Source organism: Macrobrachium nipponense, chromosome 26 (genome assembly GCF_015104395.2).
Source record: "Macrobrachium nipponense isolate FS-2020 chromosome 26, ASM1510439v2, whole genome shotgun sequence".
NCBI lineage: Eukaryota > Metazoa > Arthropoda > Malacostraca > Decapoda > Palaemonidae > Macrobrachium > Macrobrachium nipponense.
The window spans coordinates 22,295,789-22,310,874 of NC_087215.1; the positions used below are offsets into that span (position 1 = coordinate 22,295,789).

At 47.7% G+C, this 15,086-nt stretch overlaps 1 protein-coding gene across 3 annotated transcripts in view; it reads right to left on the minus strand.

Annotated features, from left to right (window-relative positions):
• Nucleotides 1-15,086, minus strand: part of LOC135200058 (arf-GAP with coiled-coil, ANK repeat and PH domain-containing protein 2-like) — a 135,501-nt gene that overhangs the window by 89,361 nt on the left and 31,054 nt on the right. The window lies entirely within an intron of this gene.

Below are 15,086 nucleotides of genomic sequence, written 5' to 3' on the forward strand. Positions count from 1 at the left end.
TTTCAATAACCATTGTTTGTGATTTGCTGTGTATCATCTTGGTAATGTGTTTTCATGAACTGATTTTGGCCCATGTAAAGATTGTATGTAATTTGCTGTGCTTTGGTGACATGACTTGTTTTCCTGCTTTGCATAACAGTTTTTTTGAGGAGATCATTAGTGCCTCTTGGGATCAAGGTGAAGGTTTAAGTAAAATATTAGTTTTCTTTTTCCTATCTTTTAACTTTACTTGTATTTAGTGGGATTGTTAATGCTTATTAATTTAAACTTTGTAATCATTACTGCTTCAAGAGATTATTGTCTAGTAACAATTTAAAATCTTAATAGTGTATTATGACTATGGGTCTGGCATTGGTAAGAAACAATTTCTTTCTCTTGCTGTTAAAGAGTGAATTAACCTGTATGTGTGTCATGTATTTTAACATAGAGCTTAATTAATACTCTGAAATGACATTGTATCCTTCTCAAGATATGTGTAGCCATAAAAGGGAACGGCAGGGTGATCCCATACAATTTGGTGATCATATCATAATACAAAATACTTTTTGAGCTTTCTGTAACTGGATTTTTGTCATAGTATGGAATTACTCCCTGTAGTTAGGGCTGGCAGTATGAAAGAATAGGTTGGCATACCTGCTGAGTTTTTTGCCCCAAACCTAGTTTGCAAACAACTCTAGCCGTGTGGTAAAACTTCACCAGTCCTTTAATCGAGTACTCACGGCACACAACATACACTGCCCTTATGTATTACAGGGAAGGAACAATGCACAAATATCCAGGGACTAAAGTTGTTTTACTGGTAGGAATAATGCAATAAAAAGTTATGGGAAGATTAACTAGTTAATTTATTGTTGCTAATAATATACGTAAGTGTAATAACAGGCTCAATATGTAATCAGTATAAAAATAACATTAAAATCTAAGTCTTCTCAGAAAAGGGAAGAATATCTCAGGAAATTTAAGAAAACGGTAAAACAAATTTACCAGCAAAGTCATCTCTCCCTGTAAAAAACAATTATTTACTTATGTACTTGAATCTGATGAAGGGAGACAGACAGAAGTTGGTTCCTTCCAACACACACACATGCATTATGGGAATGAAAATTACGTAGTAAAGGTAAAGACGAAGATAAAACAGAGCATGAGAGAAAGCTGGCACTGAGTTACAGAACAAGGGAACTCAAAGGAGCTGTTGAAATACTGACACTATCTTCTTAGCTAGATTTATCAAACATCCTTTCATTCTTGCTGCTGGCTTATATTTTGGTCAGGAATATTAACATATTAATGCACTGTGGAGAATTGGTTGAATTAATATATATACTTCTACATCAGCAAAGATTGCTTTTAAAATTGATATAATTTGCTTACAGTGCTGTAATGCTACAGTGTTTTTTCTGTAAATTATTTTTTCAAAGCCCATCACGTGTCAGCTAAAAGCCTAAGTGCATGTCATTCAGATAATAGATATCCTTCTGAAGAGAAGGAAATCTTTTACCTGGATGAAAGTCAGTATGTAATGGCATTAGCATTAGAACTGTGCCTTTTTTAAATTCATCATAAAAAATACCAGGGTAAGCTGAGTCAGTGAAGTCTTGTGATAGTGTTAAACCTCTTATCACAAAGAAAAGACCTGTGCCAATGTGTGGTATGGAAAGATTACTTGTCATTTAGATGGAGGATCTGGTGCAAAAGTTTATGCTAGGTAGTGCACTAGTGATACTGGCTACTGCAAGAAGAAACTTTCATAATACCTTGATGTAGCAAAGCAAGCTGCTTGTGGTAATGAGGAGTGCAAAGATTCCACTTATACTAAGTACAGTAGACATCTTTTGTAGAAAACATCTGTTCTATCAACAAGTACTGATGTACATTAGCTCCTCCTTACATATCTTTGGAAGAGAGAGGAAGAAGTGGAATTCATTGTTGTATTTTCCTTGCCAGTATCCAAAAGGCATTGACAATTTGCCCATACTATATTCTCTTGCTCAGCCTCACCTTAAGCCAATTAGTTTTAGTTTAGTCACCTACCACAATCCAAAGAATATAAGTATTTTCAAGTACTAATTGCACTAAAGGGGAGTTCCCATGCATAATTTACATGTAGATAGTGCTAATGCTACATTAAAGTTTTAATAGACTTATGGTAAGTTTTTTAAGATTAAGTTCTTTTAAATACAGATTAATTCATCAGTCAAATGTTCAGTGAAAGTGCATTAACTGTGTGATGGCTTATTATTTTCATTGCTATGATATTAGATATAATGCCATTTGAAGGAGAGGAACATTTCTATAATTAAACTAACCTAGTCTGAAGATGATCTATGAAGAACAGAAAGTCGCTTAAGGGTTGTTTATTTATAAAACTGTAATATAACCCTATCTTGCATACTAAAGATAGAATTGATAATAGTAAGTATTTGGTCACCACTTGGCATTGTAAAGATTTGCTTATTGTCTCGTGACACTACACAAGGCTTACTCTAAACCTTGTATTAAGAGTGGTTTTTTATTTTTTATGCACCTTTCAACAGTACTGTATAATAAACCACTAATTGTCAAAAGATGATACCCAACTTTGAAAGCAAGTGAAGGTAATATTTTATATAAGCTTTGTGCAAGTCCTAATTAAACTAAAAAACCATAATAAGAGAAATATCAGAACAGTTTTAGAGTAAAAATTTTGAAAAAATGGTATTGTATAATGGTGAGTAAGATAATACACATTAGTATAATGACAAAATTGAAATTGATAACTTCTTATGTTACTGCTGTACATCATGTTTTTATGTATGTTTGCTACACTATGTTATTGTACAATCATAACAAATGAAGAAGCCAATATGTGGTATCTGAGGTTGTAAACCAATTTACTCAGAATAGTATGCAGGTCTCTAAGATCAGAATGTATAGTATACAGTACAGTGCTCACTGTTGTTTTGCACATATGTACGGACGCCACCCTACTTACAAACGAGTTGTTCCGACACGGCATACAAACCTTCGGTCCTTTTTACAATAGAAGGTACTAGCGGGCAGCTGGAATAGGTCCGTAAGCTTTTCGAACAAAGGGGTTCGGGTAGTTAACTGCTTGTCCGACAGGCGCGCGCGCGCGACTGGGAGGTAAACAAATCACTTTTTGCTTTCGGCCTCACAGCGAGTGGACGTGTGTGTTCGACGCTCTCTGCCCGCTTCTCGTCGTTTGCTTTCATGAGTTTTTGGTTTGTGTTTGTGTGTGAATTCATTTGTAAGTACAATCATTTCCTCTCTTATTTTCATCATTTGTGAATTGATCAATAATGGAATCTCCACGCCTCGCTACCCCCGCCCCCCGGAGATTATGCCCGGGTACCGAAGGGCGTAAATGCGGAAAAGTTCCGGCTCGATTCCCGGAAATTGATCCACATATTTTGTTGCTGGGTGTCGTGTCGGGGGCGCGAATTGCACCCGAGCCGAGCCCTGTGAAGTATGTCTAATTGGTCCGGAGGCGCAGTGGGCTTTGTACGAAGGCAGGAAGAAGCGAAGGCCCTGCAAAGGAGTCGTCGGAAAGCTCTCCCCGCGACTCCTTTGGTGACGGACACTTCGTCTTCTTTCTGCCGCCACGCTCAGCTCCCACGTTTGGCGCCTTCCCCTTCGGGGGGGGTTTTCTAGGTCCTTCTCCTCACCCGACCTGTCGAGTGTGGAGGAGGGCGCTAGACCCCGATGTCGAGTTGTACTCTGGGTCCTCTATCCGTTCGTCTTCGCGCGAGCGGGTAGAGGATCCTGCTAAATCACCCCCGACTTTTGCTTCCTCAGGTGCGGTTTGCCGCGAAGGACGACCTCGGACAGGTGTGGGCATCGTTGGGTCTGCAGGGCGTGCCGAGTGTCCAGGGGCTGCTCTACCATCTCGCTGGCTCTGTGGCAGTCACGCATGCTACGGTTACGACCACCACCACGACCCTTTTCAACGCCTGGCCATGCTTCACCTCCTCACCTGGTGTACACCCGCACAGCGGTCTCTGTCACACCAACTACATCGGTGCAGGGGCCAGTCCCGCCGTACCACGGGGAGTGTGATGCCGCCGCCTGGGTTTGCCGTGCTGCCGCGACCGGACTTCGTGTGCCCGAAAAGAGCTCGCCCCTGGACCTCCCACCTAGTACCTAGGATGTCTGTGCCGCTGCGGGTCCGTCCACCTGGACCGCCTGTACAGCCTGCCGTACCTGCCGTACCTGTCCAGCCGCTGTTCACGGGACGTGACGTTACCGTGACCACTGCTTGCCGTTCCTGTACCTGCTTCTGCCGTCTCCACCCTGCTGTTCCTGTGATGCCTGCACCTGCTGAACGTTGTTCCTGTTCCTGGCACCGCTGCTCCCGATGCTGATCTGTTCGGACAGGTGCGTCCGGGCCCTGTTGCTTCGGCAAACAGCAGCCCCCGGCTCCGCTCTGGATGACAGATCTGACATCGGGTCCTGAGGAGTTGACGAAGAAGAAGAAGAAGAGGAGGAAGGTTGTCGTCGTCGTCTTCATCGTCGTCTTCGTCGTCGTCGTCGTCTGCCGCCTCTTCCCCTTCTTCTTCTAAGGCTCCCCCGACTAAGAAGAAGAAGGTCGCCTCCCCCCCCTAAGAAAAGTCCTCCTTCGGGTGGGAACTTCTAAGGGCCCGTTCTCGGCTCTGGTGAGACGGGGGGTTCTTCCGCTGGTCACCCTGCTCCTTCGGGGGCAGGACCCGTCTCTTCTTCCGGCAAGGAAGAAGACTAACGGGGACCGAGGAGTGCCGGCTAACACCAGCACTTCCTCACCTGCTGTTAGTGGTTTCGACCACGGCAGCAGGATCCGCTCGGCCTCTCGTTCGCGGAGGTACCGAGTGTACGGTCGCCTACCAGCGACCGTGCAGCTAGGAACCAGACCTCTTTGAGCCAGCTCAGCGTCAGGTTTCACGGGCACGGAGCGGAAGACTGGTGACAGCCGCTCACGCGACTCTCACCAGACCAGCTCTCGCTCTCGCGGCGAGCAGCTGGCTACCCGGGCGGACGTGACGGTCCATGACCGGCCACGGGCTGAGGCTGGAAGAGGTCCCCCCGTTCGCCGGCGCCAGCCACGGCTGGTACCAGCGACGTGACGCGCCGTGAGGATACGCACCGGTCTCACCGTGACAGTGAGCTCGCCGGTCGCCTACCGTCACTCTCACAGAGAGCGATCGGGTACGGCAACCAGCACCAGCTCCTCTGACACACGAGACCGGGGCCGCTGTTCTCGGTCCAGCCGTTCTCCACAGCGAGACGGCTCGACTAGGCCTGCAGCTCGATCGCCACCGCGGTTGTTACGATCGCCTGCAGTCTTCCAAGCCCACTGGTTCTGCCAGCGAGCGAGGAGGAGCGTCAGGTCTGCCTCTCCCATACCTTCAACCTCCTCGGGTTACACCGGGAGGGGCGAGGTATTCAGGAGTGATCGTGAGGGGTGCGCCCCTCAGGATCCCACCACGTCGTCCTACGTACCAGGCACGGTTCTCGGACCAGCCAGGTCGTATGCACAAGTGGCTAGAGGAGACCGAGAGGGGTCTGTCGCTGTTCCTCCCCTCGAGGGAGGAGGGTCTCGGGAGATGCTCCTGTTTGAGGGACTGGATGGTCCGACTCCGCAGGACGCAGTCACTCCTGAGATCCAGAGGAACTTTGCCGAGGTTATTGCGCTGATTCGTCAGCACAACGACCTCGCGGAAGGATCGCCGCTCCCACCATCCGAGCCCACGTCCCGGCTCGAGTCGTTCTGGGGCCCCGAAGAGGGAACCCAGGACCGACGGTGGGTTTGCCGCGTTCCAAGCTTGCCGACTCAGTGCTGGACCAGGTGAATCGCTTGTCTCCGGGCAAGACGGTTCTCTCAAGTCTGGCAGGTCGAGCAAGCTGCTTCCACCTCCTCTGCTGCGACAGCGGCGTTTTACGTGCCATCTGAGGACCCGATGCCGCCCAAACAGGTGAACCCGGAGTTAGCCAGCAGGCTCCGAACTCCGGGTGTGTCTCTGCAGCAGCTCCTGTCCGAGAACCTATGGTTCTCGCAGCAAGAGGCACTCGCCTGGAATCTACTGCCATGGCAGCTTTCCAGGCCGTCTCCTGGTTAGATCTGTGGTCCCTCACAGTATCTAAGGTCGCAGCCAACTCCGGGGCAATTTCTCCCGAAGATGACTCGGCCTTTAGGAGACTTTGCCAGTCTGGGGGAAGAGCCATCTCCTTCCTTGCCCACCAGACGGTGAACCTGTGGGCCAACCTGGTTCTCCGACGTAGGGACGCTGTCCTTACTCGGGTTTCCAGGGCGGCCGGGCGTGAAGCGGCGTTGGGACTTCGCAAAGGACCTTTACGGAGTTCCACGTCTCTCTTCCCAGGAGAGATGGTGGACGCTGCGGTGGACAGACGGCGCACTGATGACAGTGACCGTCTGGTTCACCAGGCAGTCTCGAAGGCTTCTGGGCAGCCTCGGACTGCGGCCAAGTCAAAGAGCTCGCTAGCGCTTCCTCGGTGGCTAAGACGGTAGCTGCGTCGAAGCCCCGGGGAAAGACTCTGTCTTCTTCGACTTCTACAAAGGGGAGGGGGGCCGTAACCAGCCCTCCTCCCAGCCCTCCTCCTCCCGTGGAGGCTCTGGGAAGAAGTCGAAGAAAGGGGGGAAACGCTAGGGACGGCGTTCCCCCTCACCTGCTGCCGGAAGTGGGGGGTGCCTGGCCAGCCATTGGGCAACTTGGCAGCGCTACGGCGCCGAGAACCTGGATTGTAGATGTTCCTTCGGGAGGGATATCTATTACCCTTCGAATCTCGGCCACCCCTCACCTCCAACCCGGTCCAACAGCAGTCGTACGTTCCAGGGTCATCGAAGGACGTAGCAATTGAGAACAGGAGATCAAGACCATGCTGAGCAAAGAGAGCTGTAGAAATCGTCACGGATCAGTCACCGGGCTTTTACAGTCGACTCTTCCTGGTGGAAAAGTCTACGGGAGGCTGGCGCCTGGTGATAGATCTCTCTCCTCTGAACCGGTTTGTTCGCCAGACCCGGTTCACGATGGAGACGGCACGTTCAGTGCTCGACTCCATCAGGGAGAACGATTTCATGCTTTCAGTGGACTTGAAGGATGCGTATTTCCAAATACCCATTCATCAGTCCTCCAGAAAGTACCTCCGCTTCATCCTCCGACGGGACGGTGTACCAGTTCAGGGGCACTTTGCTTCGGTCTCTCAACCGCCCCACAGGTGTTCACGCGAGTGTTCACTCTGGTGTCTGCTTGGGCCCATTCGCACGGGATACGTCTGATGAGGTACTCGACGATTGGTTAGTCCTTGGCGAGCTCCCCCGCTCGCAGTTGCTACAGGACAGGGATCGACTGCTCGAGTTCTGTCGCGATCTGGGGATCGTTGTGAACTTCGAAAAGTCCGATCTCGAGCCCAAGCAGAGGATGGAAGTACCTGGGTATGCTGATCGACACGGTAGCAGGGCGAGTCTTCCCCGCAGACTCGCGGATCAGCAGATTCAGGGAGGCAGCCAACCAGTTCCTGTCTCGGCAGGAACAGGTAGCTCAGCGATGGCAAGTCGTGATCGGACACCTGTCGTCACTCGAGAAGTTAGTCCCTCACGGGCGTCTTCACCTGCGGTCTCTTCAGTGGAGACTAAAGGAGAGTTGGTCACAGGCGACGGATCCCCCAAGCTTTCCAGTGTCACTGACACCAGGTGAGGCAGGACCTAGCCTGGTGGCTGGACGACAGGAACCCTTAAAGAGGAGTGCCTCTGCGCACTTCCCCCCCCGGACATGCAGCTGTTCTCAGACGCATCGACCGAGGATGGGGCGCACACCTGGAGGAGTTGCTGACTTCAGGAGTGTGGGACGAGAAACGACAAGCACCTTCACATCAATGTACTGGAACTCAAGGCAGCGTTCCTCGCTCTCCAAGAGTTCCAGGACCGCTTGATGGGACACTCAGTGGTGTTGATGTGGCGACAACACCACGGTAGTGGCCTACGTCAACAAACAGGGGGGCCTAGTGTCTCTCCCGTTGTACCAGTTGACTCGGCAGTGCACGAGTGGACCGAGGCACACTCAATAGAGCTGTCGGCACGCTACCATTCCAGGGAAGAGGAATGTATAGCAGACACGCTCAGCCGTCGGGATCAGGTGATAGGGACCGAGTGGTCTCTACACCAGGACGTGGCGGAAAGGCTCTTCGACCTGTGGGGGCGACCAGTCGTGGATCTGTTCGCCACCCGGCACAACAGGAAGCTCCAGGTGTTCTTCTCGGCCGTGCCGGACCCATGGGCAGCTGCAGAGGACGCTCTTCAACACCCGTGGGACAACCTCTTCGTCTATGCCTTTCCCCCGTTCAGCCTGATTCGCAAGGTGATCAGTCGAGCACTGGTCACCCGAATCTCAGGATGATCCTGGTGGCTCCAAATGGCCACAGGCCATTTGGTATCCGGACCTGCTGGGCTCTTCTCGCAGGAGAACCGAGAGAGATTCCCCCCTTGGCACAACCTTCTCGCCCAGCCACACGTCGAGCGGTACCACCGAGCAGTCCAGTCCCTACGTCTTCACGGCTGCTGTTATCCACCATCTCTTGCGAACGAGAGGCTTTCTCGTAGCGCAGCAACAGAGATGGCTGGAAACGTCCGTCAGTCCTCTGCAGCTGTGTACCAGGGGAAGTGGGCCGTCTTCTGTGGTTGGTGTCGTAGACGGGGTCTATCTCCTCTCAGAGCCACTCTTCAGCAGGTAGCGGATTTCCTCGTTTTTTCTTTTTCTTCGCCGAGAGAAGCTCCTCTCAGTCCCCACAGTCAAAGGATACAGAGCCGCCCTGGCTCTCGTCCTGAAACTGAGGGGATTGGACATCTCGAACTCGTTCGAGATCTCCTTGCTTATGAGGAGCTTCGAAAGGTCTTGCCCACTAGGGAACTCAGGCCCCCTGCGTGGATGTGACTCTCGTCCTTAGGAGTTTGACTCGAACGCCGTTCGAGCCACTCCGAGAGTCGTCAGACAGGGATCTGACCCTCAAGACCCTCTTCTTGCTGGCCCTGGCATCGGCGAAGATGAGTAGGGGAACTTCATATGGTCTTTCCTATGATGTACGACACTCCAGGGGATGGGGATCTGTGACGCTCGATTTCGTCCCGAACTTCGTTTTGCGAAGACTCAGAAACCGTCGGTCCCTGACGACAGGTTCGAGTCCTTCACGATTCCTCCCTAATGGACTTCACCGATAATGATGCGGATGAGATGCTGCTTTGTCCTGTGAGGGCGCTACGGCGCTATCTGAAGAAAAAAACTCGACACCTCAGGGCACCTGAGTGTCGACGCCTCTTCGTTAGCACGGGGTAAACCAAGAAAGAGTATCCAAGAAACACTCTTTCATTCTGGCTGCGTGAGGTCATCAGGGAGGGCGTATGAGGCTGATGGGTAAGTGACGACATCGTACGTCCCGTCCGAGAGCTCACGAAGTCAGAAGTATTGGCCCCTCGTTGGCGTTTCGTAAGAACTTCTCCGTGGCGCAGGTCCTGAAGGCAGGGGTCTGGTCTAACCAGACTACCTTTACGTCCTTCTACCATTCGGGATATTGCCCACAGGTCCTTGGATACCTTTTTCCTTGGGACCCGTGGTGGGCTGCTCAACAAGTTGTGTTAGCTAAACCCAGCCCAAACCCTCGCAGGCTGAAACAGCATCGAGTCCTGGTGTGACTGTGTGGATGGATGTGTGAGTGAGTGAGTGACTGGCTCCCTTCTCTTCCCATCTTTTTCCTCCTCCTCTTACCTGTGGCAGAGGGGCCACGGTCGTCACTACGCTGGGATGAGGACGAGATGCAGGTGAGCTATATGACAGAGCCCCATCCTATCCCTTTTCACTAGGGATAGGAGCAGAAATTATCCACCACTTCCTCCTACAAGGGGGGGGAAGTTGGATGCCTACAAAGAGTCAAAAACCCATGACTTTATATTTTGCTCCTGTACAGGAACAAGTTCTTACATTGCTGGTACGAAGAGATACGCTTGCCTCTCTCTTAGTACTCGGTCCGAGGTCTGACCATTGATCCTGCGGTGCACACCCCGATCAATCGGACAGAGGCTTGGATCCCTCCTCGCTCTTTACGACCAGGGAGACTTCCAAGGTTGGGCGAACACCAGTCTGTTCACAAAAGACCTCAGAATTCCTCCCACCAAGAAGTGAGTCTTCCTATTTGTAAAAGGACCGAAGGTTTGTATGCCGTGTCGGAACAAATGACAATTTGTCCAAAATTGCATTTTTCCTAACTATACAAACCTGAGGGTCCTTTTACACATAGCCCCACCTCATCGCCACCCCTCACTCTGGCAGTTTTTGCTTGCGGGCCAAAAGCAAAAAGTGATTTTGTTTACCTCCCAGTCGCGCGCGCGCGCCTGTGCGACAAGCAGTAACTACCGAACCCTTGTTCGAAAAGCTTACGACCTATCCAGCTGCCCGCTTAGTAGTACCTTCCTATTTTGTAAAAGGACGGCTTCAGGTTTGCTATAGTTAGGAAAAAAATGCAAATTAATTGGACAAAATTGTCATTTTTTGTCTTTTTTTCTGGGCAGCCAATCGTATGTTCAGTTTTGTTTGTAAGTTGGTTAATGTACTCTTCATGCCTTTTTTAAGTACAGTATGATATAAAATCAATACTGTACTGTTATGTTTTTCATCCTAGAACATAATACATTGAACATACAGTATGTACTGTATACAGTATACAGAATAGAAACACACAAAAAAATTTGAACTTACAGATGGCAAAGGGAAACACTCTGAACACAATTTTAATTTGCTATCCCATTTGTTTGTCTCTGAAAGGTTGTAAGTTGAGTGTTCTTAATTGAGAGGATGTCTGTATACACACATGCACGAAGTGCTTACTTTGTGCACCTTTTATGCTACAGCATGGTGCAAATTTCAATTGATATCTAAAAATTGCTGATGATTCAACTAAGTCATTATCTTATTAGTTTATAGTTACTGAGAACCTCAATCTTCTCTGAAGTTATTGCATTTTTCTTGTTTGTTCGTTTGTCTCTGAAAGGTTGTAAGTAACTTACCAAATAATTGTATAGCTGATTCCCACATTGCTAGGAGGTGGGATTCATGGATGAAAATCTATTGCAATGCAATGATAATTGATAAAAGCATGCAAAATAGAAAAATCTTGCCAGCATTAATATAATGCTAGTTGTTTCCTTACCTGTTAAGAGAGCTATAGCAGACAAACTGCCTCTGGTGCAGCTACTCTCAACTAGTAGAGGTGTGGTGTTAGACAAGGTCACCTACTACATAGTTGGGGTCTTACAGCGAGGAATTCACCAAGCGCTAGTAAAGCAAAGACATTGCCCTGCCCTGGGCAGTACCATGACAAGCAACATAAAGCCAGAATACCGACAAAACTACCTACACTAAATATTAAAAACAAAAACCACCATCCTACCAATGATTCTGGGGGCCAGGTATCGTACCCCCAGGACTCCCCTATGACTCAACACAGTTTTTCAAAAAATGAAGAGTAAGGAAGTAAGGAATGCTTCCTATGCTTCTCCCATTAACATGCCAGCTACCGCAAATGGACCCAAGGTACTGCAACCGTTAAAAATCGTTTCCACTTCTTGAGATAATGATTCGCAAAGACCGACTTACATTTCCAGTGTGTGGATTGGAGAATGGAGCTAGCATAGCAAGAATCCGTGAATAGTTGAAACCCTTATATAAATGCTTAAAAGTGCCTATTATGTTAGTTAAAACTCAAGAAAAACCCATTTAAGATGTTTATACTTTTTTTCTTTTTTTTTTTTAGTAGTAGTTTTATCACAAAAAGTCTGTTTTATGATGGAAAAAAAAACAGGAATTTGTGGATATTTCTCATAGAAAAATACCATGAATAGGCGAATTTCCCGTGAATAATGGGGGTATATGTTCCAGAGAGAAATCTGCGAATATGTGAGTCCACAAATCCGGAGTCTGCAAATGCGTGGCGTTCACTGTAGTTGGGATTTTAGAAGACCAAGTTTTTGAGCTAACTTCAAAGTCTTGTAGAACTCCCATGCAGCTTAGTTCTGTCAGAGAGCGAAGAAGCCAATCATCCAGATAAAGGTTGATGTTGACCTCCGTCAGATGTAGCCAACCCACCAGAGGGTCAGAACGCGAGTGAAGACTTGTGGCACTGTAGTCAGACCAAAGCATAGAGCCCAAAACTGAAAGACTTGGTCTTTGAAGACAAATTTCAGGTACTTCCTCGAAGCTGGATGATTGGGGACATGGAAGTACTCGTCTTACATGTCTATGGAGACCATCCAGTCCCCTCTGTGGATGGTAGCAAGAATCGATTGATTTGTCTCCATGTTGAACTTTGTCTTCAAGACATAGACATTCAGTCCACACATGTAGTACTGGCCTCCAGCCTCCAGCTGCCTGAAGACTTCGGGACCACAAAAAGTCGATTGTAAAAGTCCTCAGTCTGTGTGTGTCCTCCACTCTCTCAATCGCTTCTTTTAGAAGAAAAGCAGACACCTTGTTGGTCAGAGCGGAATACTTCTGAGCTGAGAGGGTACACCATCAACACGATGGGTTGCTTGCTTAAGGGTGGATACGACCTCTACCACCCATTGTTCTGCTCCTCTCCTGCTCCATTCTTGCCAGAAACGATGGAATCTGGCACCTACTGCTGCATTTCTTAGGGGTGGGCCTGGTGGATGACTTCTTAACTACTTTGGTTGGAAAGTGGACATTTCCTCTTGATTTGGGTTGCTGTCTCTGTTGCAAGGGAGAAGTAGACTTAGGGAAAAAAATGACGTCTCCCTGGAACACTCAGATGATTGGGAGAGGAAATCCTGGGTTGACTTCTTTTGCAAGTTTGCAAGTCAGTAGCGATCCCACTAAAAACATCCTGAGGAAAGGGGAATTCGCAAACCAGTGATGAGAACAGAAGAGCCGATTTCTGGACTGAAGTCACTCCTTTAGCTGTGAAGGTGCACCACAATTTGCGCTTCTTAAGGATGCACATCGCAAAGGTGGAATCGATTTGGCGGGAATTGTTGCTAATGCCTCTGTCTAAGCACAAGAGAACTTGTAAGAGGTTGGAAGACACAGATGGAGAAATTGCAGAAGCAGCATCTTGAATTTTCTTACCATTGAAACTGGTAGTCCAGTCCATGAAACTAATAACTTAAAAAATCTTATACAGATTTAGGAGGAGGTGGTCGATCTCGGCCGAAGAAAACATGACTTTCGCTGCCGTGAAAGCCAATCTCTGAGAAGAGACTACAAGTCATGAGAAGTTCCCATGGGCAGAGGCAGAAACACCTTAAGAGGGAGACTCCCCAGTGAAATAATACGAATGTCTTCTCTTAGTCAAGCAAGAAGGAGGGAAAGAGAAGACTGCCTTCCCTTGTGTTCTCCTATTTGCTAGCCAGCTTTCGACCTCACTCATAGCTTTCTTGGCTGAAATACAAAAGCACTAACTGAGGGAGATCACGAGAATCTGAAGAAACTTTGCTTATCTGAAGAGTTGTAGCAGGAGAGGCAGGAGTACCATTATCTTGTACATAACTTGTTCCGGAGAGCGAGAAGTAACAGAAACCAGAACTGGTACAGCTTGACGAGCCAAAGACGACACTGGTGCCGATGTACACACTGAACTCAGACGCTTACGTCTCATTACAGGTCGGGGAAAAGTCTCCTTCCTTAAGTTTACCAGGAGAATTTTCCGAAGAAATGGTCTCTGGGCTATCCCAGAAACTACAAGAAGGTTTAACCTCCTTTACCTTCTTAGGCAGTACCTGAAGGGTACAAGAAAAGTCCACTGCAGGCCTTTTCAGCTACCTGGGAAACACCTATGGGTGTGACTGAGGAGCCGACTGCCCGTGGGCAGACCCCACCAACCTCCCTTGGGCCTCTGGTATGACTTCTCCCAGGTGCGGGGGAGTATGTCAGGGACCTTCGCCTAGGAGAATCAGCAGGATGGACAGTCAGCTCCTCCATGAACATTTTACTTTTTTCTTTATCAAGAAACATACACACTGACTCCCCTAGCTGAGCCATAGAGTTAGCTAACAGCTCAAACTTATGTTGAAACTGCATTGGGACTGGCAATGGCACTGGGATCAGAAGCATAGGAGCTGGTAACAGGATTAGGTGGAAAAGGTGGGTTTGGGGGACAAAACAGAAATAAGAGGCACTTCAGAGGAAGGTTCCTGGCGAGCTGATGACTTTCATACCTATCAGTAGCCTTATGCTTCCTAACTTTTTCTAACTTTGAACGGTAAGAAGACAGAACCCTCCATTGTCTTTCATCCCAGCCTATACACTCATTACAAACTAAATCAATAGTGCAAACTTGACCCCTACATCTAGTACAAACAGAATGGGAATCATACTTTGCTTGAGTTAACTGTGTATTGCAGCCTTTGCTGCAATAACAGACACTTGACTTGAGTCAGACATTGTTAGATAAGAGCTCAAAATAACAGACTGAAAACCCTAAACTGGTCAAAGTACTGTTAATTACGCCTGATGAGCTAATAGATTTTTAAATGGCTATGACAAAAGAATCAGTAATTCACTGTAGTTACTGGAAACTCTCGGCAAACGACGAAATCCAAATTCATAGAAAGCTACAGCTTACAACCTTTGTTGGAAGCCAGTAGAAATAAAATTGAGTCTCTTTGCAGAATTGTTTGCCTGTTCCCCCGGTAGTGGGCGGGGTACTAACTTTCACTGAAACAAAAGAATCACTACTGTGATTTTCAAATTTTAGCTACCAGTACTTAAAAATTCTTAGCTATGTAATTACTTGGTAACTTACTTATAAAACTAGGGACCTTGCTTTATTTATGAATGGCATTGAAAATATGTTTTGCACTTAGAAATCTCTTAAAAACAGTTGGGAGTTTAAATGCAGGAACAAAGAAATTGTTTTCAAGTAGATTTTTGAAATATGTTACCAATAACAATGCAAAATTCTAAAAATAAGTTTTTGTTTTCAAAATAATATACTTCAATAAGTTTACACAAGAAGGATCTTTTTGTATCTGGCATTATCTCTAATGTAATAGTAGATGTTATAAATAGCCTAACCTGCCAATTGTGTCAAATTTT